The sequence below is a fragment of the Staurois parvus genome, unplaced genomic scaffold, assembly GCF_062004578.1.
Source record: "Staurois parvus isolate SC_StPar_1 unplaced genomic scaffold, SC_StPar_1.0 ptg000463l, whole genome shotgun sequence".
NCBI classification, from domain to species: Eukaryota; Metazoa; Chordata; class Amphibia; order Anura; family Ranidae; genus Staurois; species Staurois parvus.
In genome coordinates this window covers 761557-789115 of record NW_028318259.1, presented here as the reverse complement: position 1 = coordinate 789115, position 27559 = coordinate 761557, and the positions used below count along the sequence as shown (strand labels likewise).

The window sequence follows — 27559 nt, the reverse complement described above, 5'->3', positions numbered from 1 at the left end:
CTCATTCTGTATGCATAGACTCTGCACAGTCCCACTTCTCCGGTCCTGTATGCCGGGTGTAATTCTCAGTATCTGTCCTCATTCTGTATGCATAGACTCTGCATAGTACCACTTCTCCTTTCCCGGATGCCGGGTGTAATTCTCAGTATCTGTCCTTATTCTGTATGCATAGACTCTGCACAGTCCCACTTCTCCTGTCCCGGATGCCGGGTGTAATTCTCGGTATCTGCCCTCATTTTGTATGTATAGACTCTGCACAGTCCCACTTCTCTGTCCTGTATGCTGGGTGTAATTCTCGGTATCTGTCCTCATTCTGTATGTATGGACTCTGCACAGTCCCACTTCTCCTGTCCTGTATGCCGGGTGTAATTCTTGGTATCTGCCCTCATTTTGTATGTATGGACTCTGCACAGTCCCACTTTTGTTGTCCTTGTTGATTACTTTTGTTACATTGTTGTCACAGCCTGGCAGAGATCCAGCATTCAAAAAATGAATAAACAGGCGCAGCAAGTTTCTAAAACCATCCCCTTTGGCTTCTACACTTATGAGTCTAATGCCATCGCACACAATGCGCTCTCAGGGGAAATCCTTCCCACTTCTCCTATGTGAACAACAGTCATATGCTGATCTGTAAATGTTACCCCGAGGTCACTCCAACTTAAAATGAAATTCCAGCTACGTGCGGATGCTGGTGGGTAGAGTAAAGTGGAGGGTTCAAAATCTGCTCTCTCTACATTGCTGAGCTCGTTCTGAAAATGCTAGTGGGTCTGGCTGCCCTGCAGGTCCTTGACTCGAGGCACCTGGCTCAGTAAGTATCCAGGGTCAGCCAGGTGAGTAGTATTTTCAGGAGGAGCTCAGCACTGGCTCATTGTAAGAAGATGGAGAGTCCGCGGCTGATCCACAGAGGATAAAGCTGATCCACAGAGGATAAAGTAAATGAATCAGAGAATGCAGCAGTCAATCAGAGACTGCGGCGAGTACCTGTAAGAAGTGGCTGGGTGTCGATTGTCAGCTCCTGTGTCTCAGCTCCCGGGGCTCTGTGCGGAGTGACGGATCTGGAGGCCAGTCTGTGATTTCCTCTCCTCGACTGCTCCCCGTACCAAATATATATCTTACTTCAAATTCTGATTGTGTAATGTCGCTTTGCAGCAGGAAGCGCCTGTGAGCTGTGATGAAATACCATCTGATTGTCAGCAGACGATTATTCATCACAATACACAACACCTTCCAAGAATAGGGTCTGCATCGGGAAATTCCACTTCAAACTTGAAAGCCGCATTCACACAGACATTAAAAACAGACATTTTTGTTGCGTTTTTACGGCTTCCCAAACTCCTTTTAACAATTGTTACAGCAGGGAGCGGATGGAGGTGTACACATGGCAGTGTTAGTGTTGCTTGGTTTGGCAGGGAAGCAAAGACAGCGCGGGATGCAGAGTCTGCCAGGTCCAGGGCTTTGCAGTTGCCACCATCCACTTTTATTGAAACATGTCCCAAATGCGCCAAACATGTGCCTATGCCTAGGGCGCGTTTAGGGCGCTGTTGCAGAGCATCAAAAGCGATCATTTGCCAGGTTGTCACCTGCCCATAGTACATTTACTGCAGATGGGTGGCACAGACAGGCAAGGCAATGAGGCCAGTCTTCTGGGCTTGGGGCGCACATGCGCATGCCCCTTAATGACCTGTGCTGTGATTGGTCACAGCACAAGTTTGTCAGCAGATTTCAGCGAACGATTTATGGCTGAAACCTGCTGACCGGCTGTGGCCAATCACTGCACAGAGTTCTGGGTTGACAAACACAAAGCAGCCAGATCTGTGATTACTAGCAGCACATATAACACATTGTTAGGCACACAGTGTGACAGGAGTCACTTTGGGTGGGGGGGCCCATGGAACCCAGCTCACTTTGGAGAGGTGGGGAGACCCCTGTCTCAGCTCCCCATATCCCTATTATGTGTAAGTCACCCTGTGCCTGTTAGAGGTACAGGGTGATCTGTTCTAATATTGTGCAAACATGTCTAGGAGATAGGTGGGGGTTGTTCATTGTTTAATGCCATGTGGTTGTATCCCATTGTTCTATTGTGTGTCTTGCTTGGGAGCAAACTATTATGGGATGTATGTGTTTGTGTATTGGCTTGGTGGGGGGTGTTTCCGGCAGCCCTTCCCCCTGATGGGACTGTCTGCTGGTGTGTCTCTTGTTAGGGCTCGTTCACACTAGGCTGTTTTGCCAACGCTTGCCAAACGCCCCTATAGCGTTTGGCAAGCGTTGGTCCGGTGTTTGCGGAGCATTTTTAACGCTCGGCAAACACCGCATTCGCGGTTTAGCGGCAGTTGCTAGGCGTTTGCCGAGCGTTAATAACGCCCCACAAACGTCTATAATGCATTTGAGTGGTGTTACCGCTCCGCAAACACCCCGCAACCGCACCGCAAACGCCGGCCGGGCGTTTGCGGAGCGGCACCATAGACGAGAATAGGAGGCTTCAAAGCCTCCTGACTCGACCAGAGGCGTCCGTTTTTCCGCGACGCAATGCGACGCGACGCAAACGCTCCTGTTAGAACAGCACCATGTGCTGTAATGTGCAGAATTGGCAGAGGCGTTTGGGAAGCGGTAAAAACGCTTCCCAAACGCCTCTCTGCCGCCTGCACACAAGGCTAGTGTGACTAGCCTTACTGGGTGTGTATTGCCCCGCCCTGTGTATATATCTTGTCTCTGTGTTAAAATAAAGGAGTCTATTTCCTGATTTATTTCAAGACTGGCCTTGTCTAGTCTTGTATGGTCAGCGGTGGTGTCCGTGGATCTGTGTTCAGACAGGGAAGCGGGAGTTTAATGGAAATACCCTAGTGCAGTCGGGGTCCGGTTCCGTTACACACAGGTAAAGCCTTGATTGCCCTAGATGTTAATCCCTCCCCAGCCAATGTCATTAGTACAAAGACAGTGTATAGTATTATCAAATAAAATTAAGTTTCGGTCAAAATGTATTCTGCTACATGTCTGTGGTAAAAGAAAAAAAATCTCAATAAGTGTATATGAATTGATTTTTTTTTTTTAATTTTATTGGATATGTTTTATAACAGAAAGTAGAAAATATTTTTTCTTTTCAAAATTTTGGTCTTTTTTTGTATATATAATGGTGATCAAATACCACCAGAAGAAAGCTCTATTTGTGTGGAAAAAAATTACATAAATTTAATTTGGGTAAAGTGTTGCATGACCAAGCTATGGGCGGTTAAAATAGTGCAGTGCTGAATAGCAATAAATACCCTGGCCATGAAGACAATTAAATCTTCCAGTGGTTAAAATGGTAAAAAAAAAAAATAAATTTTCTCAGGAAATCCTTTTCATTGAAATATCAGCTCCTGGCAATTTATTGTTTATAATCGCCCAAGCAAAAACTTTTTTACACAAAATGTTTTGCATGGCCTTTAACCACTTGCCTACCAGGCACTTATACCCCCTTCCTTACCAGGCCAATTTTCAGCTTTCAGCGCTGCCGCACTTTGATTGACAATTGCGCGGTCATGCAACATTGTACCCATATGAAATTTTGATCATTTTTTTCTCACAAATAGAGCTTTCTTTTGGTGGTATTTAATCGCCACTGGGCGCTTTACTTTTTGCGCTATAAATTAAAAAAAGTGCAAAAAATTAGAAAAAAAAAAAAAAGTTTATTTGTTTCTTTTATAAAATTTTTCAAACAGGTATTTTTTCTCCTTCACTGATTTGCGTTGATGAGGCGGCACTGATGGGCACTGATAGGCGGCACTGATGGGCACTGATAGGCAGCACTAAAGGGCACTGATAGGCAGTACTAATGAGGTGGCACGGATAGGCGGCACTGATAGACAGCACTAATTAGGGGTCACGGATAGGCGGCACTGATATGCAGCACTGATAGGCGGCACTGATAGGTGACACTGATGATGGGTACTGATAGACGGCACTGACTGGCATCACTTCTGGGCACTGACTGGCGGCACTGACTGGCACAACCCCTGGGCACTGACTGGTGGCACTGACTGGCAGCACTGGTGGGTGGCACTGGTGGGTGGCACTGGTGGACAGCACTGGTGGGTGGGCACAGGTGGGTGGCACTGGTGGGCACAGGTGGGTGGCGCTGGTGGGCACAGGTGGGTGGGCACAGGTGGGTGGCACTGCTGGGCACATGTAGGTGGCACTGCTGGGCACAGGTAGGTGGCACTGCAGAGTGGCACAGGTGGGGGCACTGCTGGGCACAGGTGGGGGCACTGCTGGGCACAGGTGGGGGCACTGCTGGGAATGGGTGGGCGGGGCTAGTGGGCGCACAGCTGATCGGAACTTGCGGGGGTCACTGCTGGGCACCGATCATCAGGGCACTGATCATCAGTGCCCTGATGATCGGTGCCGATCCCCGCTCTGACAACTGCCGGTTCTCGGCAGTACTTTCCTCACGATCTGACAGCGTGAGGAAAGTGCAGCCGAGAACCGGCACTTGCATTTTCCTGTGATCAGCGTGTCATTGGACACCGCTGATCACGTGGTAAAAGGCCGGTGGGATCGGCCTTTCACCACATCTCGTGATCAGCTGTGTCCGTAGGACACAGCGATCACGGAGATCGCCGGGTGCGCGCCCCCTGGGGCGCGCAGGAGAGCGCGTTCTGGGAGGACGTCATATGACGTCCACTCAGAACTGGCCGGCCGCGGTGAAGCCGTCATTCGGCTATGCGCAGTCGGCAAGTGGTTAAACTGTGACCAGCAGGCTTTGAAGGACCAAAAAGGTGGATTCTGGATAACCCAGTCCCCCAGTATAAAAGGGGGTGACAGTTCAGCCTCACTGTCAGTGCAATGGAAACAACTATAGGGAAAGATGACAAGCTGCGCAGGGAGAGATTAGAGTCAGTTAGGAGACTGTAATTTACATCTGTGAACTGCACTGGTAGGGTGTTTGCCTCCAAAATGTTCACAGTGTTTATCTAACCCAAGAGTTCTTAGTAGGACTACTATCTATGTCACCAGCACGTTTCAGCACTAGCTATTTAGCAACTACCCCCCTTGCTGCCTTGTTTTTTGAAGGGAGGGTATTATTTATTGGCCTTTTCTGTTCAATTTTAATTTTTTGTTTGATAAAGAGGCAGAGGTCACTTTTAAGTGCTGTTCCTGAGGGCTGGCACTCCAAATTCTTGTAGGAAAATATCTGCCTGTGGCTACTACACTGTCAGCTCATAGATGGTACAGTAGTATAAAATTGGACAATTTTAATGCTCAAGACTAGGCCAAAATGTACCAAAGACACAAGGCACTAGGTTAAAATGTACTAAAGACACAAGGCACTAGGTTAAAACGTACTAAAGACACAAGGCACTAGAAAAAAACCATACTAAAGACACAAGGCCCTAGGTCAAAATGACTAAAGACAAAAGGCACTAGGCCAAACCGTACTAAAGACAAAAGGCACTAGGCCAAACCGTACTAAAGACACAAGGCACTAGGCCAAATTGACTAAAGACACTAGGTCAAAATGACTAAAGACAAAAGGCCCTAGGCCAAAACGTACTAAAGACACAAGGCACTAGGCCAAAACGTACTAAAGACACAAGGCACTAGGCCAAAACGTACTAAAGACACAAGGCACTAGGCCAAAATGACTAAAGACAAAAGGCACTAGGCCAAAACGTACTAAAGACACAAGGCACTAGGCACTAAAGACACAAGGCACTAGGCCAAAAGGTACTAAAGACATAAGGCACTAAGCCAAAACGTACTAAAGACACAAGGCACTAGGCCAAAACGTACTGAAGACACAAGGCACTAAGCCAAAACGTACTAAAGACACAAGGCACTAGGCCCAAACGTACTAAAGACACAAGGCACTAGGCCCAAACGTACTAAAGACACAAGGCACTAGGCCAAAACGTACTAAAGACACAAGGCACTAGGCCAAAAGGTACTAAAGACACAAGGCACTAGGCCAAAAGGTACTAAAGACACAAGGCACTTGTCAGGAATCAAGGAATGACCAGAAAGGTGTGGACTGGCACAGGGAAACGCAGGTCTCAGGTACAATATAATACAGGTTATTATTAGCCACCCAGATATATATCTATATAAAACGCACAGTGAGCAAACCAACCTTCCACTAATCTTTAGGAGGTGCAGGAACACAGGCGTAGTCAGGGCTGGAGAAGTGGAACGGTCAGGCCGGCCGTAGGGTTCTGTAATGACCGTTTGGTGGTACCTCTAGCGGTCCTCAGGGCAGGATTCCCCAGGGCGCGGAGTCTAAGCTCCAGTCTGCCTTTTCACCAGAGCCCCTGATGGTGGGGATGGACTTGGCGCAGGACTGAGACCAGGTCGCGGCCCCTGAGTACCCCTGCTAGTGGTAGAGGGATCCGCCAGAAGTATGTGCAGGTACGGCTGGATCCGTGCAGAATGGATGGATGGCAGAGTAGTTAGCGTGGTCAGACAAACCGGGTCGGTAACGGTGGAGGCAGATCAGTACAGAGCAGCAGGCAAAGAGTAAACGGGTCACAAGCCAAGGTACAGCAACAGGAGGTCAAACAGCATAGGAGTAGGCAGAAGAATAGTCAGGGATGAGCCAGTAGTCAGAACAGGAGACGGTCAACAGAGATCAGGATCAAGCCGGGTCAGCAACGAAGCAGGAACACAGGATACAGGTTTTTTAATTCTTTTATTATAAAATTTCAAACAACAATTTCACAAAAATAACAATAGTTTTTTTGTTTTTTTTTTTCCTCTCTCTTTTTTTTTTTTTTTTTTTTTTTTTTTTTACAGATTCCATCATCATCAACCAAAAAGAAAACAGAATACCTCAAAGTCAAAAAAACTGCAATATTTACAAAATCATACTAAAAATAAACAATAAACAAAACAATAAAGTAAATAAAGCATTAACATTTACATCATGTGTCATGCGTTTTTTTTTTTTTTCTTTTCTTCAAATATATACAAAAAAAAAAAAGGTACAAAAGGAACAAAAAAGGCATTTCCAGCATACATCAAACAAGCTTGCAATTTTCTCCATTGCATTCAGAAAAATGAAACTGTGCTTTTCCACTTGTAAGCTGTTTCTTTAGATGACAGAACTTCGTGAAATTGCAGACAAGGAGCAAAAAAAAAACAAAACATAACTATCCCTACAACTATACAAGAAAACACCTATTCTCGCCCTCACCATCCACCCCACCCATTCCGGTAGCTCAGAATGCCGCCTTAAACAAAGAAAAAACAAAGATGTTAGAAGCACAATAATAACACAGCATCACGTCATGAACAGTAATCCTCTTATATCTGTACCTCCCTGGGACCCCAGAAGGAAGACAGAAGAAAAAAACGATTGCCTCCCCTTCAGACTCCAGAAGTGTTGGTAAGACTTGGAACCAGATCATCGCAGCACTGCGAACCTCCAGAGGACGCAAGAAAGGCCATCAATAGACCTACTCTGCAATCCCCCTAAGCAGCAGTCCAATTCTTCCAACACCCAAATTTCCAAATCCTTTCGGCTTCTTCAGCCCCCAGTTTAAGCCGATCATAGTGACCGTAAGCATACAAACGACCACGGACCATGGCCGCACACTCATCAACACTCAACCATTCTGTCTTAAAAAAACCCAAATTCCTGACATCCCACAAACTCTTTCACACAACCCATCAACATCCATAGCACTCTCCCCTCTATCACCCCCACATTCCACAACCCATACAACATCATCTCATACGTCAACTTTCTAACTCCAGCCAAACCTTCTATCATCCTCTCCAACTTCTTCCATACCTCTCTAGCAAACCCACACTCCCAGAAAACATGGCACACGCTCTCACACCCCACACAACCCTCTCTCGGACAACGTTCGGTATCGGACATTCCTCTCCTCCTCTGAAACATTCTTACAGGCAAACATCCATGCACCCCCATCCATCCAATATCCTTCTGTCTATTATTCATCTCTTCCATACAAATGTTCTTCCACATTCGCTTACATTCACTAACAGTCAACCCACCAATCCATTCCATCTGTTCACTCTCAGCCAATACTTTCGACACTTTTTTACAGTCATTCCACAAACTCCTCTCAACATCCTTCATCCCCAATTTTTCCATCCCTCTCTCGATCCTGACGTAAAACCATGGAGCTCTAAAGCTAACAGGTCTACGCAAATCACTCTCACCCCATCCATACTTCCTCAAAACGCTCCCTCCAACATACCTCACCATACATCCACTTAGACTCTCCTTCTTACTAATCTTCACGCACATACCCACATACTTCACAAACAAAAATTTTTCCACATTCACCATACCTTTCCCACCATTCAACTTACATTTAACCACTTTCTCCCGTTTCAACTTTTCTGTGCGGGAGGACCAAAAAAACAGAAACATCATCCTTACCAATTTCTTCAGCACCCTGTCCTGGGCGGGGAACACCAGGTACAGAAATAGCAAGATTGGCAGGATCACAGCCTTCACCACTAATACTTTACCCTCAAAGGATAAGGTCCTTAGAGACCAAAAGTTCAATTTGGATTGCACTCTGCCCATCACGTCTTCCCAACTTTCACGCCCAAACAAATCACAATCAAACTTGACACCCAGCACCCTCACGCTCCCCTTACACACCTTCCAATCACACTGACCACTCATCCTCCATTCACCAAAAAAACTTACATTCGCTCTTCTCCATATTCACCCTAAAACCACTTGCAGTACAAAAAACATTCAACAACAACTTTACACGCTTCAAACTCCTCTCATCCTTACATACCACAGTCACATCGTCCATGTATCCAATCACCTTCAAACTTCTCCCTCCACTCCCGGGTACCATCAAACCTCTCACACATTTATCTCTCTCAAGCATCCGCAACAGAGGCTCAATCACACATACAAACAAGACAGGGGACAAAGGGCACCCCTGCCTCACACCCGCTCTCACTTCCACTCCCTCTGTCAACCACCCATTCACCTGCACTCTACTCATGATACCCGCATACAGACACCTAATCCACTTCATCATCCTCTCAGGCACTCCCATTCTTTCCAACACTCGATACATGAACTCATGCGCAACATTATCGTAAGCTTTTTCAAAATCAATCGTAACCACAGCCGCCCCTTGCTTCCTCTCCTTACTATCCCACAAAACGTCCCGCAAACATCCCAAACTTTCAGCAATCATTCGCCCTGGCACCGCACACACCTGTTCCTCACCAACCATCTTACCAATCACTCCACGCATTCTTTCAGCCAGCACTTTCGCAATTATCTTGTAGTCAATATTCAATAAAGATATAGGCCGCCAGTTTTTGAGGTCCTTCCTGTCGCCTTTTTTGTACAATAAAACTATCAAACCTTCTACCATACTTTTGGATAATCTCCCACTCTCCAGCACAGTCACACATACCTCATGCACACGCTTCCCGATCACCCCCCAAAACGCACAATAGAACTCCCCTGGCAAACCATCCATACCCGGAGTCTTTCCAGTCTTAATCCCATTCAAACATCTTTCAACTTCACTCACACTCACATCCTCACATAAAGCCATTCTTTCCTCCTCATCCAACTTCTCCTCAACCTCACCAATCACTTCTTTTTCCACATTCTCATCTCTCCTTCTTACAGAAAACAACTCACTATAGAACTTCCGTACTTCACTGCATACCCTCTTATTCCCACTTATTTCACTCCCACTCTCATCCACCACACTAACAATCTCATTCTTCCGTCTATACACTTTCTTAAAGAAAAGCCTTGTACACCGTTCGTCATTCTCTCTCACAACCATTCTGGCTTGTGCAATTATTGCCTTACCCTTCGCTTTCATAAAACTCCCAACCTTCACTCGTGCCTCTGCAATCTCGCTTCTCACATTCTCGCCCCATTCGCTTATTTCTAACAAATATGTCAACCGCTTCTGCCACCATTCATACTCTTCACGCTCTCTTCTCACTTTCTCACACCCTTTCCTTACAAAAAACCGCTTAGTCATCATTTTTACCCATTCCCACCATTCAACTATACTTTCAAACTCCAATCGTTTTCTCTCCCATCTCTCAAACAAACTCCCATACTCTCTTCTCACATTCACATCATCTAGCAAATCCACATTCAGTTTCCACACTCCCCTACCATACACCTTATCTGACTCCATACTCACTTTGCATTTGATTCGGCCATGGTCCGTGAACGCTACTGGCTGCACCACAAAGGATTCAGGACTGAAGTCTCTGGAGACAAAAAGAAAGTCTATACGTGAGCTTATGTTTCGGCCTTCAGCAAAAAAGGTATGCCCCTTGTTTTTCCCAACATCAACCAATCCAAAATCTGAACAAATTTCTAATAAAATTTTACCCGACTTATCCACTCCCCCTCCCCCCACCACCCCCACCCCTCCTCCTATCCCCAGCCCCAACTGTACAATTGAAATCACCCAAGACCATTAAGGGTTCACGACCGCCGCAAAAAAATCTCAGGTTCTCAAACAATTCAATGCGTTCCTGTCGTTTTGTGGAGGCATAGACATTTAACACCCGGAACACCAAACCATCCACCTCCACCCACACTAACACCGCCCTCCCCCTTGCAATATGCACAACTTTCAATATTTTGAAGCGCCAGCCCTTGAACAGGATTCCAATCCCAGCATTGCCATCAGATCCCTCTGACCACACCGCGGGGCCGTGCGTCCATGAATCTCGGTGCGGCTCCTCTTTTAAGTTGCACTCCTGTAGGCATAAAATATCTCCAGGTACTAGAGACAAGTATTTCAATACAGCTGCCCGTCTTGGTGCTGATCTTATACTTCTGACATCTAAAGAGGAGACAGAGATATTCATTAGACAGAAAGAAATTTAACAACAATCAGGGCTATGCTGTCAACTAGCAAGCTTCTTGCTTCTACACCTCCCTTTGTTTGTCACAGCAACCCCTGCGACTCCTCCCATCCCACCCACCCCCTCCCCTCCATCAGAAGGATGGAGTTTGAAGCCCATAATTGCCTGTAAATTTTCAACATGGCTGCAACTGGAAAAGGACTCCGACGATTGGATAGAGGAATCAGAGTCTAACTCCAGACTTGGAAACTCCAGTATATTCTGTGAAGCAGGTAAGGACTCTTGACTCTCTTGCTTCCTCTTCAGGGTATCGCAGGACAAGTCCATCTCTTCAACTGTACTTATTGCCCCACCACCCTCTACCGCAGTAGCTAGCGGGGGCTCAACGGTCCCAACTGCCAGGACCCAATCAGCCAGGCTTATTGCCCCACCACCCTCCACCACAGTAGCCAGCGAGGTTTCAACGTTCCCAACTGCCAGGACTCTATCAGCTGTACTCATCGCCCCACCACCCTCCACTGCAGTAAACAACGGGGGCTCAAAGGTCCCAACTGCCAGGACCTGAGCTTCCACTGCAGTATCATCAGGCTTGGGCACCTCTGCCTGACCTGCCTCCTCCTTCTCTGCAGGAACCTCCACTGTTTCTGCACGGGTCACTCTCCTAGCCACCTCAGCATATGAGGGGGCCCTCCCACCAACCGCCCCACTGATATTGTGACCAGAGTCCTCAGAGGGCACATTCAGCCGGGGACACTGCCGGGCCAAATGCTCCTCGCTTCCGCACAAATGGCATTTTCTGCCCTCCTGGCACTCAGCCGTTTTATGTCCGGGACGATAGCAATTCCTACAGACAATTCCAACATCGCACTGATCCCGGGTGTGCCCAAAGGAGAAGCAGCCCCTGCAGAATTGCGGCTGCCCCGGGTACCAGAGCACACCCCTATTAGCCCCTATGGAGAAAGCCTGAGGGGGGTGCATGCAGCCGCCAATGCCTCCATCATCCTTCTTAAGTTGAACATAGTAACGGCGGTGACCATTAAAGGTTCCCAAAATGTTAGTTTGGTTCACTCCAACCGACACAAATGAACAATATTTATGCAGAAAGGTCCTCACCTCGTCTTCTCGTACAAATGGATTGTACATTTGGACAGTCAATGGCATCCGGTGTTTGGACTCATTCCTCAGAAAAGAAATTCCCTCTAATTGCGGGTCATCAGCCTTTTCATTCCGTCTTAGCATACACGTCTGCAGGCCCGCCAGCCGAAAAAAGGTCACATCAAACATCCCGCTAGATGGGAAAGCTTGCAGACAAAAAATGCTTTCAATGGGCATTCCGAGTAAATCCATGATGATCTTTTTCTGGATATAATAGAGCCCGCAGTCAGCACGGCGACTCTCTGGAAATAACACCCGAATGGTGTTAGGGGCATCTGGTGGCACCGCTGCCATACTCCTACCGACACAGGACAACCCACTTCTCCCAACCCCGCAAGGGGAAGGTTCCGTGGGCGATCACAACTCTACAGGGTTCAGGCAGCACCACCTCCAATAACACAATACAGGGCCCATGGGAAAACATACACCAAGGCCCAGAGCACAGACCTGGTCATACCTTATATACACCTTTCTGTAATCAGCCCCAGGTTTGGCTGATTGTGAGCTTCTGGCTGCTAAGAGCACCCGCTGGTCAGCTCTGGTACTGCAGCCCACACGGCAGGTGAGTTCCACCACCAGTGCTGAGAGCACCCGCTGGTCAGCTCTGGTACTGCAGCCCACACGGCAGGCGAGTCCCACCACCAGTGCTGAGAGCACCCGCTGGTCAGCTCTGGTACTGCAGCCCACACGGCAGGGGAGTCCCACCACCAGTGCTGAGTCCATTCCTGACAGCACTAGGCCAAAAGGTACTAAAGACACAAGGCACTAGGCCAAAACATACTAAAGACACAAGGCACTAGGCCAAAACTTACAAAAGAATGAAGACACAGGCAGGCATTTTCCCCATAGCTCAGCTGCCCCCCACCCATGGTACTGTCCAGCTTACCATTCCTTCTCTTCATAACAGCTAGCTTATTAGTCCTACAAATGCACATAATTGACCAACAGGATTTGTCCCATAGACTTTAACTCAATTTCTGGCAAAGTTCTGATTCTCCAATTCTCTAACAGAATTCAGCAAACCCAATGTGAACTGAAGCAGGGTAGATCAGTTCACTAATTAGAACTTCTATCAGCTTTGTATTGCTGTCTGTGTCCCCACTGGGAAGGTTCACCCCATTTGTCTTGGTGACCATTGTCATCGTGAAAGAAAGTGATGAGAAATCCAAAATGCTACAGCTGTCACCAGAATATGGGAGAAAAGTTTAAAAGTGCTCCAGAGCGAACTCCCTAAGGAAGGATTTCCTGTCATTTAGGAGATACTTCCCCTGACTTCCTGTTAGAACAGGACAAGAAGTTGCAGAAAATCTCCCCAATGGGGCACAAAGCAAGAAAACAAACAACAGAAAACCTATGGGTTTTAACCCTTCCCTATTCTATTTATCCAAAGATACATTGTAAACGGTGTTCTGCTAAGGCAGCACATAGCACGAATCCTTTTTTATGAGATCATTATATGTTCTGTGTAACGGAACCGGACCCCAACTGCACTATGGTATTTCCATTAGACTCCCACTTCCCTGTCCGAACACAGATCCACGGACACCACCGCTGACCATACAAGACGAGACAGCACCAGACTTGTATTAAGACAGGAAATAGACAGCACCAGGCTTCTTAAGACAGGAAGTTAAACTGCTTTATTTTAGCACAAACACAAGATATATACACAGGGCGGGGAAATACAACCAGTTGTTGTCAGGACTTGGATCCCACACAGTCCAGGGCTCAGGTATCATGCAGTCTGAGTCCTTAGGTCCTACACAGTGTGGGGCTCAGGTTAAGGGCTCAAATCTTACACAGTTCAGGGGCTTGAGTTCCACACAGACCGAGGGTTCAGTTCCCACACAGACTTGGATCTCAGGTTTTACACAGTCCTGGGATTCAGATCCCATGCAAATAAGAGTTGGGGTCCCACACACACTCTGGGATCTCAGGTTCCATACAGTCCAGGGGTTTGGTTTTCACACAGCCCATGGCTTGAGACCCACCCAGCAAAAATCCAAAATAGTCTGGGGTCTTAGGTTCCATACTGTCCATGGGGCTTGGGTTCTGTACAGTCCAGGGGCTCGGGCTCCGTACAGTCCAGGGGCTCGGGCTCCATACAGTCCAGGGGCTCGGGCTCCATACAGTCGAGGGGTGTGAATCCTACACAGTTCAGGACTTAAAACCCACTCAGTACAGTCCAGGGGCTCAGGGTCCATACAGTCCAGGGGCTCGGGCTCCGTACAGTCCAGGGGCTCAAGATCCATACAGTCCAGGGGCTCAGGCTCCATACAGTCCAGGGGTGTGAATCCTACACAGTTCAGGACTTTACACCCACTCCGTACAGTCCAGGGGCTGGGCTCCGTACAGTCCAGGGGCTCAGGCTCCTAACAGTCCAGGGGCTCGGGTTCCGTACAGTCCAGGGGCTCGGGCTCCGTACAGTCCAGGGGCTCGGGCTCCGTACAGTCCAGGGGCTCGGGCTCCATACAGTCCAGGGGTGTGAATCCTACACAGTTCAGGACTTTACACCCACTCCGTACAGTCCAGGGGCTGGGCTCTGTACAGTCCAGGGGCTCAGGCTCCTAATAGTCCAGGGGCTCGGGTTCCGTACAGTCCAGGGGCTCGGGCTCCGTACAGTCCAGGGGCTCGGGCTCTATACAGTCCAGGGACTCGGGCTCCATACAGTCCAGGGGCTCGGGCTCCGTACAGTCCAGGGGCTTGGGCTCTGTACAGTCCAGGGGTGTGAATCCTACACAGTTCAGGACTTTAAACTCACTCAGTACAGGCCCAGAGCTCAGGTCCCACACAGTCTGGGGCTTGGAACCCCAGAGATCACAGGCTCAGGTCCCACACAGTCTGGGGCTTGGAACCCCACAGATCAGAGACTCAGGTCCCACACAATCTGGGGCTTGGAACCCCACAGATCAGAGGTTCAGGTCCCACACAGTCTGGGGCTTGGAAGCCAACAGATCTGAGCCTCAGGTCCCACACCGACTGGGGCTTGGAACCCCACAGATCAGAGGCTCAGGTCCCACACCGTTTGGGGCTTGGAACCCCACAGATCAGAGGTTCAGGTCCCACAAAATCTGGGGCTTCGAACCCCACAGATCAGAGGATCAGGTCCCACACAGTCTGGGGCTTCGAACCCCACAGATCAGAGCCTCAGGTCCCACACCGTCTGGGACTTGGAACCCCACAGATCAGAGGCTCAGGTCCCACACAGTCTGAGGCTTGGAACCCCACAGATCAGAGGCTCAGGTTCCACACAGTCTGGGGCTTGGATTTCCACAGATCAGAGGCTCAACTCCCACACAGTCTGGGCCTTGGAAACCACGCAGACTGAGTGTCAGGAATGGACTCACCACTGGTAGTGGGATTCACCTGCCGTGTGGGCTGCAGTACCAGGGCTGGCCAGCGGGTGCTCTCAGCAGCCAGAAGCTCACTCCTGCAATTAAGTCATCACCTGAGGCTGATTGCAGGAGGTGTATTTAAGGAGTGGCCAGGCCTGCAGTCAGGGCCTTGGTGCATAGTTTCCCTTGCCCCTGTATCCTGACTGCTTGAATCCTGACTCTGCACGAACTCTGCCTGTACCGACCTCGGCTATTCCTGACTACTCTTCCGCCTGCTCCTTGTACCTTGCCTGCCAGTTTGCTACTGACCCGGCCTGCCCGACTACGTTTAGTATTGTCATTATTATCTGTTGGAGGTTTGGTTTGTTTGCACTGTGTTTATGTTTAGTCTTGCACTGCGTTTATGTATTGTTTAGTCTTTAATAAATTGTATTGTTTATACTATACCTGAAGCCTGCGTTTCCCTGTGTCAGTCCACACATCTCTGGTCATACCGGGAGCCCGGACACTGAGGCCTTAGGTCCCACACAATTCAGAGCTCAGGTTTCACACAGTCCGAGGCTCGAGTCTCACACAGTCCAGAAACTGGATCCTAAAGCCCCCAGGCGGAATGTTACCCAAATCCCTGACTGTGGGACCAAAATTTGCTCTCCTGACAGCTTACCAAGTTCGGATGCCTTTGCTTGAGCATCTGAAAATGTGTGTTGCTTTGTAGACCCTCTGGCACCAGGGCTGTCTGAGTCTCTGGCCTGAAACATGCATGCAACCAGTGACACCACAACTTCTGCTACTAGTCTGACAGATCCCCAAGACCACAGATAGTTGGCAGCATCTCCAGATGCTGAGGAAACAAACCAATCTAAGTACATCAGAGACAGCAGAGTGAGTACCTGTAAGCAGGGGCTGGGTGTAGAGTGCCAGCTCCTGTGTCTTGGCAGGGGATTAGGTTCGGTTAGGGCAGTGTTTCTCAACTCCAGTCCTCATGGACCCCCAACAGGTCATGTTTTCAGGATTTCCATTATTTTGCACAGGTGATTTGATCAGTTTCACTGCCTTAGTAATTACCACAGCTGTTTCATCTGAGGGAAATCCTGAAAACATGACCTGTTGGGGGTCCATGAGGACTGGAGTTGAGAAACACTGGGTTAGGGGAAGGGGCTAAAAAGACTAAATGTAAATTGTTTTACAGCATACTTGTCCTTTTAAATGATGACATTGTTACATTGTTGTCACAGCCAGTGCGTGGCTGGCGGAGCTCCGGCATTCACGGAATTTATGACAGACGCAGCAATGTTCCAAAGCCGTTTCTATCTTTGAGCCTAACCCCATCGCACACAATGCAATTCCAGGGGGAATCCATCTTCCCACTTCCAACAGTCATCGGATGTTCTGTCATTATTGCCCCGAGGTCACCCCGATTTCAACTGAAATTCCAGCTACGGGTGGATGCTGGTGGGTGGAGAAACGTTACAAATCTGCTCCCTCTACATTGCTGAGCTCTTTCTGAAAATGCTAGTGGCCTGGCTGCCCTGATAGGGGGCGCCTGGTTCATTAAGTATCCCAGGGTCAGCCAGGTGAGTGGTATTTTCAGGAGGAGCTCAGCACTGGCTTCCTGCCTATTACTCTGTCAGGTTTACTGTAAAGTGATGGAGAGGAGAAAGATAAATGAATCATAGAATGTGGCAGCCAATCAGAGACAGCGGTGAGTACCTGTACATAGAGGCTGGGTGTAGATTGTCAGCTCCTGTGTCTCAGCTCCCGGGGCTGTGTGCGGAGTGACAGATCTGGAAGTCAATCTGTGATTTCCTCTCCTCTGACCACTCCCTGTATCAGTAACCCTCTCATCTCCTAATCTCATCTCCCCCAGCCTCTCCTCCTCCGCAGCAGCAAAAGGCTGACTGCCAGCGGCATGACACCAGGATTCCCGGTGTCACCAGGAGAACAGTGAGATCTTCATTGCTGTGTCCCCATCAGGGAGATCCACCCTCTCTTTTCATCCTGGCGATGGGAAATACAAAATGTTACAGTTGTCACCAGTACAGGAAGCGAGGGGAAATCTTCCAACCCCCCCCCCCCCCCCCATTACTTCTTCCTTGGGTACAGGAGGAGAAGGGAAATCCTTCCAACAGGAAAAGCTGAAAAAAATAAATAAATACACTTTGAAAAAGAAGTTTAATCTGTGTATATTTTTCATTCCCTGATTCCTCCCCCCTCCACCCCATCACATAACTACAACCCAGGGATAACTACAACCCCATCACATAACTACAACCCCTGGACTGCAGCGGGCATTCTGACACTGGGGAGAACTGACTTGGTGTCACTGACAGGGGCGGACTGACAACTCATGGGGCCCTCTGGCAATAGGGGATCATGGGGCCCCTGTGTCCTTGCCCAAACTCAAAAAAGCCTATGAAAAAGGTACCAGGGGCATCTCATGGGGCCCCCTACTGACCCCGGGCCCTCGGGCAGTGCCCGCGTTTTCAAATGGTCAGTCCGCCCTGCTACAACCTTTCTGGTTTTATTACCTTTGCCCACTTGCCCTCCGCCCTATAGTAGATGTACTGCTACAGGGCGGCAAGGCTGCGCAAAATCGCGTATATATATATATATTTATTATTATTTATTTCAGGTACTTATATAGCACCATCAATTTACACAGCACTTTACATATATATTGTACATTCACATCAGTCCCTAACCCACAAGGGGCGTACAATCTAAGGTCCCTAACCCTCAAGGGGCGTACAATCTAAGGTCCCTAACCCTCAAGGGGCGTACAATCTAAGGTCCCTAACCCTCAAGGGGTGTACAATCTAAGGTCCCTAACCCCCAAGGGGTGTACAATCTAAGGTCCCTAACCCTCAAGGGGGGTACAATCTAAGGTCCCTAACCCTCAAGGGGCGTACAATCTAAGGTCCCTAACCCTCAAGGGGTGTACAATCTAAGGTCCCTAACCCTCAAGGGGTGTACAATCTAAAATCCCTAACCCTCAAGGGGTGTACAATCTAAGGTCCCTAACCCTCAAGGGGTGTACAATCTAAGGTCCCTAACTCACATCCATACATACACATAGTATATATATATATGTGATTTGCATTTCTAGGTAGGGGGCGCCCTACCTGCGCTGCTATTGGCAGTTAGAGATGTCAATCGCCGGGTCCTGGCCGGAGATTCCCTGCTGGTACTTGCCGGGTAAAGCTGACAGGGGAGAGACCTGTGTGTACACAACACAGGTCTCTCCAGCCAGCAAGGACATGCTGCTTTGTATCTCTCTGCACAGCTGGTCTCCCTAGTAAATCGCACACACACAGCACACAGTTAACCCTTTGATCACCCCAGATGTTAACCCCTTCCTGCCCAGTGCCATTAGTACAGTGTCAGGGATTTTTATTAGCACTGATCACTGTATTGGTGTCACTGGGGATGTCAGTGACCAGGGGCGGACTGACCATTTGGAAACTCGGGCACTGCCCGAGGGCCCGGGGTCAGTAGGGGGCCCCATGAGATGCCCCTGGTACCTTTTTCATAGGCTTTTTTGAGTTTGGGCAAGGACACAGGGGCCCCATGATGCCCTATTGCCCGGGGGGCCCCATGAGTTGTCAGTCCGCCCCTGTCAGTGACACCAAGTCAGTTCTCCCCAGTGTCAGAATGCCCGCTGCAGTCCCGTTATAAGTCGCTGATCGCCACCATTACAAAAAAAAATAAATCCTAGTATATATACCACCATTTGTAAATGCTATAACTTTCACGTAAACCAATGAATTTACACGTATTGGGATTTTTTTTAGCAAAGACATGGAGCAGAATGCATTTTGGCCTAAATTTATGAAAAAAATAGAATTTTTTAAACTTTTTTACTGGACATGTGTAATAGCAAAAAGTAAAAAAAACCTTTTTTTTAATTTTCAGTCTTTTTTTGTTTATAGTGCAAAAAATAAAAAACCCACAGGTGATAAAATAACCTCAGAAAGAAAACTCTATTTGTGGGGACAAAAGGATGTAAATTTCATTTGGGTGCAGTGTTGCAGGACCGTGCAATTGTCAGTTAAAGTAACACAGCGCCGTACTGCAAAAAGTGGCCTTGTCAGTGGGGGGGGGTAAATCCTCTGGATTGGGAACGTGGTTAATTTAGAGCCAGTGGTGCTGTCACGGGGTCTCTGTGCTTCTCTGTGCAATGTAGGCAGATCATGGCTGGTGGGAGGGGCCAGCAGGGTCCTGTACATAGTTTCTTGAAACCATCACAGCACCTGGCCTCTGTACTTGAGCCTTTAGACCTGATGTAAGCAGTGGGCTGGGTCTTGGGAGGAGTTATGCAAATGTGTAAATGTCTTGATAGGTGGGTGTCAGTCTGGAGGAGTGGTCTACCTTTGACAGGCTGTATTTGCATGCAGACCACCCTAGGTACCACCCAGATGTGAGACTGAAATCCAATGAAGGAGAGGGGCGGGCCAAAGACAGCCAGAGTGGGGTGGAAAGGGAGAGAACGTCAGCAGGACAGGAAGTGAGGGGAGATCTTTCTAACAAGTAAAAACCTGACAGAGGAGAATGAAAAAAAATAAAGACAGAGGCTCTGACTCTATACAAAACTAAGAAAAAAAAAGGTTTTTGTTTGAAATATTTCAGGACCAGGCCGTTTCTGACAGTCGCTTCCAACTTTTTGTCAGTCTCTTACTATATACAGTATCTGATGGCCATATCTGATGGACCCTTACTATATATAGGCCGTATCTGACAACTACTTCCAACTTTTTGTCAGTCTCTGACACTCTCTTACTATATATAGACCGTTGTTTGATGGTCCCTTCCAACTTTTGTCAGTCTCTTACTATATATAGGCCGTATCTGATGGTCTCTTCCAACTTTTTGGCAGTCTCTGACAGTCTCTTATTATATATAGGCCGTATCTGATGGTCCCTTCCAACTTTTGTCAGTCTCTGACAGTCTCTTACTATATATCTGATGGCCATATCTGATGGTCCCTTACTATATATAGGCCGTACCTGACAACCCCTTCCAACTTTTTGTCAGTCTCAGACACTCTCTTACTATATATAGGCCGTATCTGATGGTCCCTTCCAACTTTTGTCAGTCTCTGACAGTCTCTTACTATATATAGGCCGTTGTCTGATGGTACCTTCCAACTTTTGTCAGTCTCTTACTATATATAGGCCATATCTGATGGTCTCTTCCAACTTTTTGGCAGTCTCTGACAGTCTCTTACTATATATAGGCCGTATCTGATAGTCCCTTCCAACTTTTGTCAGTCTCTTACTATATATAGGCCGTATCTGATGGTCTCTTCCAACTTTTTGGCAGTCTCTGACAGTCTCTTACTATGTATAGGCCGTATCTGATGGTCCCTTCCAACTTTTTGTCAGTCTCTCACAGTTTCTTACTATATATCTGATGGCCATATCTGATGGTCTCTTACTATATATAGGCTGTATCTGACAACCCCTTCCAACTGTTTTTCAGTCTCTGACACTCTCTTACTATATATAGGCCATATCTGATGGTCCCTTCCAACTTTTTGTCAGTCTCTGACAGTCTCTTACTATATATAGGCCGTTGTCTGATGGTTCCTTCCAACTTTTGTCAGTCTCTGACAGTCTCTTACTATATATAGGCCGTATCAGACGATCCCGTCCAACTTTTTGTCTGTCTCTGACGGTCTCTTACTATATATAGACCATTTCTGATGGTCCCTTCCAACTTGTCAGTTTCTGACAGTCCCTTACTATATATAGGCCATATTTGAAGGTCCCTTCCAACTTTTTGTCAATCTGGAATGTCAGTTTCTGAAGGTCTCTTACTGTATATATCTGATGGTCAGTCTCTGATAGTCTCTTGTAATCTGTGGCTAGTCTCTAATACCCCGTACACACGATAAGAATGTGAGACAAATGATCGCCTGTTATTTTTTTTTTGCATGCCAGTCTCTATATTGAAAATGAAAAGGGTACTAAACTCACGAAAATTCTCGTACAAAAGAAACAAAATGTGTGAAGTCATGTATTGTATTTCTTTTGTATTTTTGGATGATTACTGTGTTGATTAAACGAAAATCGTACGATCCGGTTGTAACGGAACCGGACCCCGACTGCACTAGGGTATTTCCATTAGACTCCCGCTTCCCTCTCCGAACACAGATCCACGGACACCACCGCTGGCCATACAGGACAAAACAGCACCAGACTTTAATTAAAACAGGACGGCTTTATTTTTAGACAGACACAAGATATATACATTCAAGGGAACAACCCCCCTCCCTGCATAAGGACACAGAGCGGGGCAAACCAAATCTAGCAACCAGAGACACATCCCAACAGACAGTCCCATCAGGATGGCCTGCTGGAAACACCCCCCACCAAGTCCATACACAAACACATAATAGAACAATGGAACCACATGGCAATAAACAATGAACAACTCCCACACCCCACCTATACATGTCTACACAATATTAGGACAGATCACCCTGTACCCCTAACAGGCACAGGGTGACTTACACATAAGAGGGATATGGGGAGCTGAGACGGGTCTCCCGACCTCTCCAAAGTGAGCTGTGTTCCATGGGCCCCCCACCCAAAGTGTACAGGAAACATTTTCATACTTGTCCCTTTGGATATTGTCACATGAATTGTCCCGATCGGCTCTGGAAAGCTGTGCACTAACGATCAGATTATCGGACGATCGGTCCTCGTATGAAAATTTTTGTACGACTTTCTTATGGTATGTATAGGCCAATAGGGCCCCTTCAGATGGGCGGGCTCCAGTCCATTTAGAAGGGGGATCCATTAACAGACCCCCTTGTGACCTCCGCACCCCTTCAGTTTTTTGTTGTCATTATGACAGTGGACAGGCAACCTCTGATAGGTCCAGAAAATGGAAAAGGCCTCAGAGGTATCAGGATGGAAACAAGTGTATGTCTGCTTATATGCATCAGGCGGATCTGATTGGAAAGTCTGTGGGAAAGGACCCTAGAGGTCCTTTCACACGGCGTTCCACTTTTTTTCATCAGTTCAGTCACATTGCTTCCAAGAAAAAAACGAATCAGTTCACATCAGTCTTTACATCTGTTTTTTTTATCCGTTTTTCACCTGTATTTTTTGAACGTTTACATCTGTTTTTCATTCATTTTCATCAGTTTACATCTGTTTTTTATTCATTTTTCATCCTTTTTTTTTGTCCATTTTCATTGTCCGTTTACATCCGGTTTTTGTCTGTTTACATTCGTTTTCCGTCAGTTTACACCCGTCTTCAACCATTTACATACGTTTTTTGTCTGTTTACATTCTTTTCCCATCAGTTTACATGTTTTTGTCTGTTTACATCCGTTTTTGTCCGTTTACATCAATTTTTGTCAGTTTACATCCATTTTTAATCCTTTTTCATCAATTTACATCTGTTTTTTATCTGTTTTTCATCCTTATTTTGGCCATTTACATCCGTTTACACGTGCTTTTGTCCGTTTACATTCGTATTTTCTCTGTTTACATCCATTTTTGTCTGTTTACATCAGTTTTTTGTCCACAGCCACTTTTTGTCCATTTACATTCATTTTCATCCGTTTTTCATTCATTTACATCTGTTTTAATTGTTTTTCATCCTTTTTTGGCAGTTTACGTCCATTTTCTTACGTTTACATCAAGCTTTGTCCATTTACATTTGTTTTTGGCTGTTTACATTCATTTTCCATCTGTTTTTCATCTGTTTACAACCGTTTACATCTCAAAAAATTACAATCCCTCGGCCTCAGAGATTCTGCTGTCTCCTGGCTCTCATCCTACCTGTCACAATGCTCTTTCAGCGTTACCTATAATGCTACCACCTCCCCCTTACTCCCCCTCTCTGTTGGGGTCCCTCAAGGCTCCGTCCTCGGGCCCTTCTCTTCTCCATCTACACCTCCTCCCTTGGCCAACTCATACACTCTCACGGCTTCAACTACCACCTCTATGCCGACGACACACAAATCTATCTCTCAACCCCCCCACCTCACCCCCTCGGTCTCCGCCCGAATCACACACCTACTGAACAACATATCAGACTGGATGTCGCTCCACTTCCTTAAACTGAACCTCTCCAAAACCGAGTTTCTTGTCTTCCCCCCAGCCCGGGCACCACCCCCCATTGACTTCTCCATCACGTCCAACAATGCCACTATCAGGCCAGAGTACTTGGTGTCATTCTGGACTCCAACCTATCCTTCCAGCCCCAAGTCCAATCACTAACAAACTCGTGCAGACTCCACCTCCGCAACATCGCCAAAATCCGCACGTTCCTAACCCCAGAAACCACTAAACAGCTCATCCACTCCCTCATCATATCACGACTCGACTACTGGAACTCCCTCCTCACTGGCCTGCCTTGCCGCTGGCTATCCCCGCTTCAGTCCATCCTGAATACGGCTGCCAGACTCATTCACCTTTCCAACCGCTCCGTCTCCCCCACCCCCCTCTGCCAATCCCTCCACTGGCTTCCGATTGCGCAACGGATCAAATTCAAAATCCTAACACTGACGTACAAAGCCGTCCACCATACTGCCCCGAACTACATCACTGACCTAATATCCAAGTACCGCCCAGCACGCACACTCCGCTCCTCACAAGACCTCCTTCTCTCTAGTTCCCTGGTCTCCTTCTCCCATGCCCGCCTCCAGGACTTCTCCAGGGTGTCACCCATCCTCTGGAACTCCCTGCCCCAACCCATCAGATTATCACCTACTCTCCTCTCCTTTAGGCGCACCCTGAAAACCCACCTCTTCAGGGAAGCCTACCCCACCCCTGCTAACCTGCCGACCTCCTCCACTCTTCCTACCACTCCATCCCCCACAGCTATCTCCTCCTGTGCCACCATCCCCTCCCTCCTAGATTGTAAGCTCGAAAGAGCAGGGCCCTCGATCCCCTCATGTTTTGCATTGTATTGGTATTGTTCTGTCACATGTTCTGTCCCCCTTTGTAATGTACAGCGCTGAGCGAACTATTGGCGCTTTATAAATACTGTATAATAATAATATAATAATTTTTGTCCATTTACATTTTTTTGTTTGTTTACATTCGTTTTCCGTCAGCTTACATCTGTTTACATCAGTTTTTTGTCCATTTGCATCAGTTTACATCCATTTTTGTCTGTTTACATCCGTTTTTCATACTTTTTAATCAGTTTACGTCTGTTTTTTTATCCGTTTTTCATCCTTAATGTCTGTTTACATACGTTTTCATCCATTTACATCCATTTTTGTTTGTATTTCTCCATTTACATTCGGATTTTGTCTGTTTACATTCATTTTCCGTCAGTTTACATCCATTTTCATCTGTTTACATCAGTTTTTTGTCTGTTTACATATGTTTGAGTCCGTTTACATTGTTTTTTGTCAGTTTACATCCGTTTTTCATCAGTTTATATCTATTTACATCCGTTTTTGTCTGTTTCCATATGATTTTGTCTGTTTACATTAGTTTTCCTTCACTTTACATCCATTTTTGTTTGTTTACATTCTTTTTTTGTCTGTTTACATTTGTTTTCCATCAGTTTACATCCGTTTTAGTCTGTTTACCTTAGTTTTTTGTCAATTTACATCCATTTTCGTCCATTTACATCCGTTTTCATCAGTTTTTCATCTATTATTTACTTCTGTTTATCCATTTTTTGTCCATTTATATCCGTTTTCGTCCATTTACATACGTATTTGTCCTTTTACATTCATATTTTGTCAGTTTACATTCATTTTCCATCCGTTTTTCATTTGTTTACATCCATTTTTGTCCGTTTTCATCCATTTTTACATTCATTTTTGTCTGTTTACATCTGTTTTTGTCCAGTTACATCAATTTTTTTTTGTCTGTTTACATCCATTTTCATCTGTTTTTCATCAGTTTACATCTGTTTTAAATCTGTCTTTAGTCCATTTACATACGTTTTCATCTGTTTATATCAGCTTTTTGGCCGTTTACAATAGTTTTCCGTCAGTTTACATCTATTCCATTTACATAAATTTTTTGTCCGTTCGTTTTTTTTTTAACGGAAGAAAAATATGGTTTTCTTTCAATAAAACGGATGTTAACGGATGGGGACATTAACAGATGTAAACAAATGATCATCTGTTTACGTACGCTAGTCCATAGAAATACATGGGTATCCGTTTTTTGTCCGTAAAGGGACAGATGAAAAACGGACATACAGAACGCCCGTGTGAAAGGACCTTAATAGTCTCTAGTAACACAGCAGCAGCCTCTAAGCCTGGGTACACATTGATGCGGTGCAGGACATCGCATGTGATATGCACAGCAACCGCACCGCAGCGGTTTTCATGAACAGGGTGCGATCATGATGCGGTGCAGAAATTGCACAGAAACCGCTGCGAATTCCGCACCGCATCAGTGTGAACCCGGGCTAATGGTCACTTTCAACACATTAGATGTCTATAAGGACACATTCACACCAGGTGTGGTAGGTCTGCGCTTGGCACTGCGTTGGGGTGGTGCACAGGCGGCATGCAGTACTTTTTTCCAGTGCAGAGCGAGGCAGTCCACTGTCTTGCACCGGATGGCTGGCAGGCTTTTTCTTTTCATCCTAAAGCTGAGTTCAGCTCAAACTCAGCGCGCCCCCCCCCCCCCCCGATACACTTACCTGAACCCCATATCTCCATCCAGTGCTGTTCCCAGACAGCAATGGATCTCTTCTTTCTTCCTCCTCATTGGCTCAAGGAAAGCACTGGCTCCTGCTGCTGTCAGTCTCAGCCAGTGAGGAAGGAGTGGGGGTGGGGATGAGCCTGTGTGTCAATGGATGCACACAGCCAGGGTGGGAGAGAGCACATGAGTGCCCCATTGTAGGTTTCTTGCTCTAGGGGCAATTAGCAGGGGGAGGGTAAAAAAACATGATCCTTTACAATCACTTTAAGGAGACGTCTTGTGACATTACAATAAAGTTCATTATAAAAAAAAAGGAACCGTGTGATGCACTGAGATCGGCACACCTGCACTGCACACCAGCTACCAGTCTCTTGTACTGTACTGACAACCTCATTCAGTCTCATGTACTGTATTGATCATCTCTATCAGTCTCTTGTACTGTACTGACAACCTTGAACAGTCTCTTATCTTGTATTGATAATTCCTATCAGTCTCTTGTACTGTATTGACAATCTCTGTCAGTCTCTTGTACTTGTATGGATAATCTCGATCAGTCTCTTGTGCTGTATTGATAATACCTATCAGTCTCTTGTACTGTATTGATAATACCTATCAGTCTCTTGTACTGTACTGACAACCTTGATCAGTCTCTTATCTTGTATTGATAATACCTATCAGTCTCTTGTACTGTACTGACAACCTTGATCAGTCTCTTATCTTGTATTGATAATACCTATCAGCCTCTTGTACTGCATTCAAATTCTCTGTCAGTCTCTTGCACTGTATTGACAATCTCTGTCAGTCTCAAGTACTGTATGGATATTCTCTATTAGTCTGTTGTGCTGTATTCATAATCTCTATCAGTCTCTTGTGATGTATTGATAATCTCTATCAGTCTCTTGTACTGTATTGATAATCTCTATCAGTCTCTTGTACTGTATTCATAATCTCTATCAGTCTCTTGTACTGTATTGACAATCTCTATCAGTCTCTTGTGCTGTATTGACAATCTCTATCAGTCTCTTGTACTGTATTCATAATCTCTATCAGTCTCTTGTGATGTATTGATAATCTCTATCAGTCTATTGTGCTGCATTGACAATCTCTATCAGTCTCTTGTACTGTATTCATAATCTCTATCAGTCTCTTGTACTGTATTCATAATCTCTATCAGTCTCTTGTACTGTATTCATAATTTCTATCAGTCTCTTGTACTGTATTCATAATCTCTATCAGTCTCTTGTACTGTATTCATAATCTCTATCAGTCTCTTGTACTGTATTCATAATTTCTATCAGTCTCTTGTGCTGTATTGACAATCTCTATCATTCTCTTGTAACTTGTTGCCCACCTCTAACAATCTCTGGTCTTTAGCAGTCTCTGGTAACAAGGTTGCAGCCTGTAATGGTCATATAATATGATGACGGTCTCCATGCAGTCACTAACAATCTTTCTTGGAAACTTTTAATATGCTGACGGTCTCTAACAATGTCCTGTAAGGTGTCAGCCGTGTGATATAGACTTGTGTAACCTGCAGGCCGTGTCCAGTCCAGCGTCCGGAGTGTCTTAGCCTCTTGTAGTCCACCAGCAGTCTAAGGTCTAAGAATA

The 27559-nt window shown here is 46.5% G+C and overlaps 1 protein-coding gene across 2 annotated transcripts in view; it reads right to left on the bottom strand.

The window, feature by feature from the left end:
- Window positions 1-17094, bottom strand: part of LOC149452805 (phospholipid scramblase 3-like) — a 64046-nt gene extending 46952 nt beyond the window's left edge. Inside the window, exon 1 of one of the 2 annotated variants that reach the window (XM_089688955.1) lies at window positions 17028-17094. The gene's annotated coding sequence lies outside the window, so the exon portion shown is untranslated. Of the gene's footprint in view, window positions 1-981; window positions 1121-17027 lie in introns of those variants that run through there. The other variant, XM_089688954.1, reaches the window with a different exon arrangement.
- Window positions 17095-27559: the final 10465 nt, after the last annotated feature.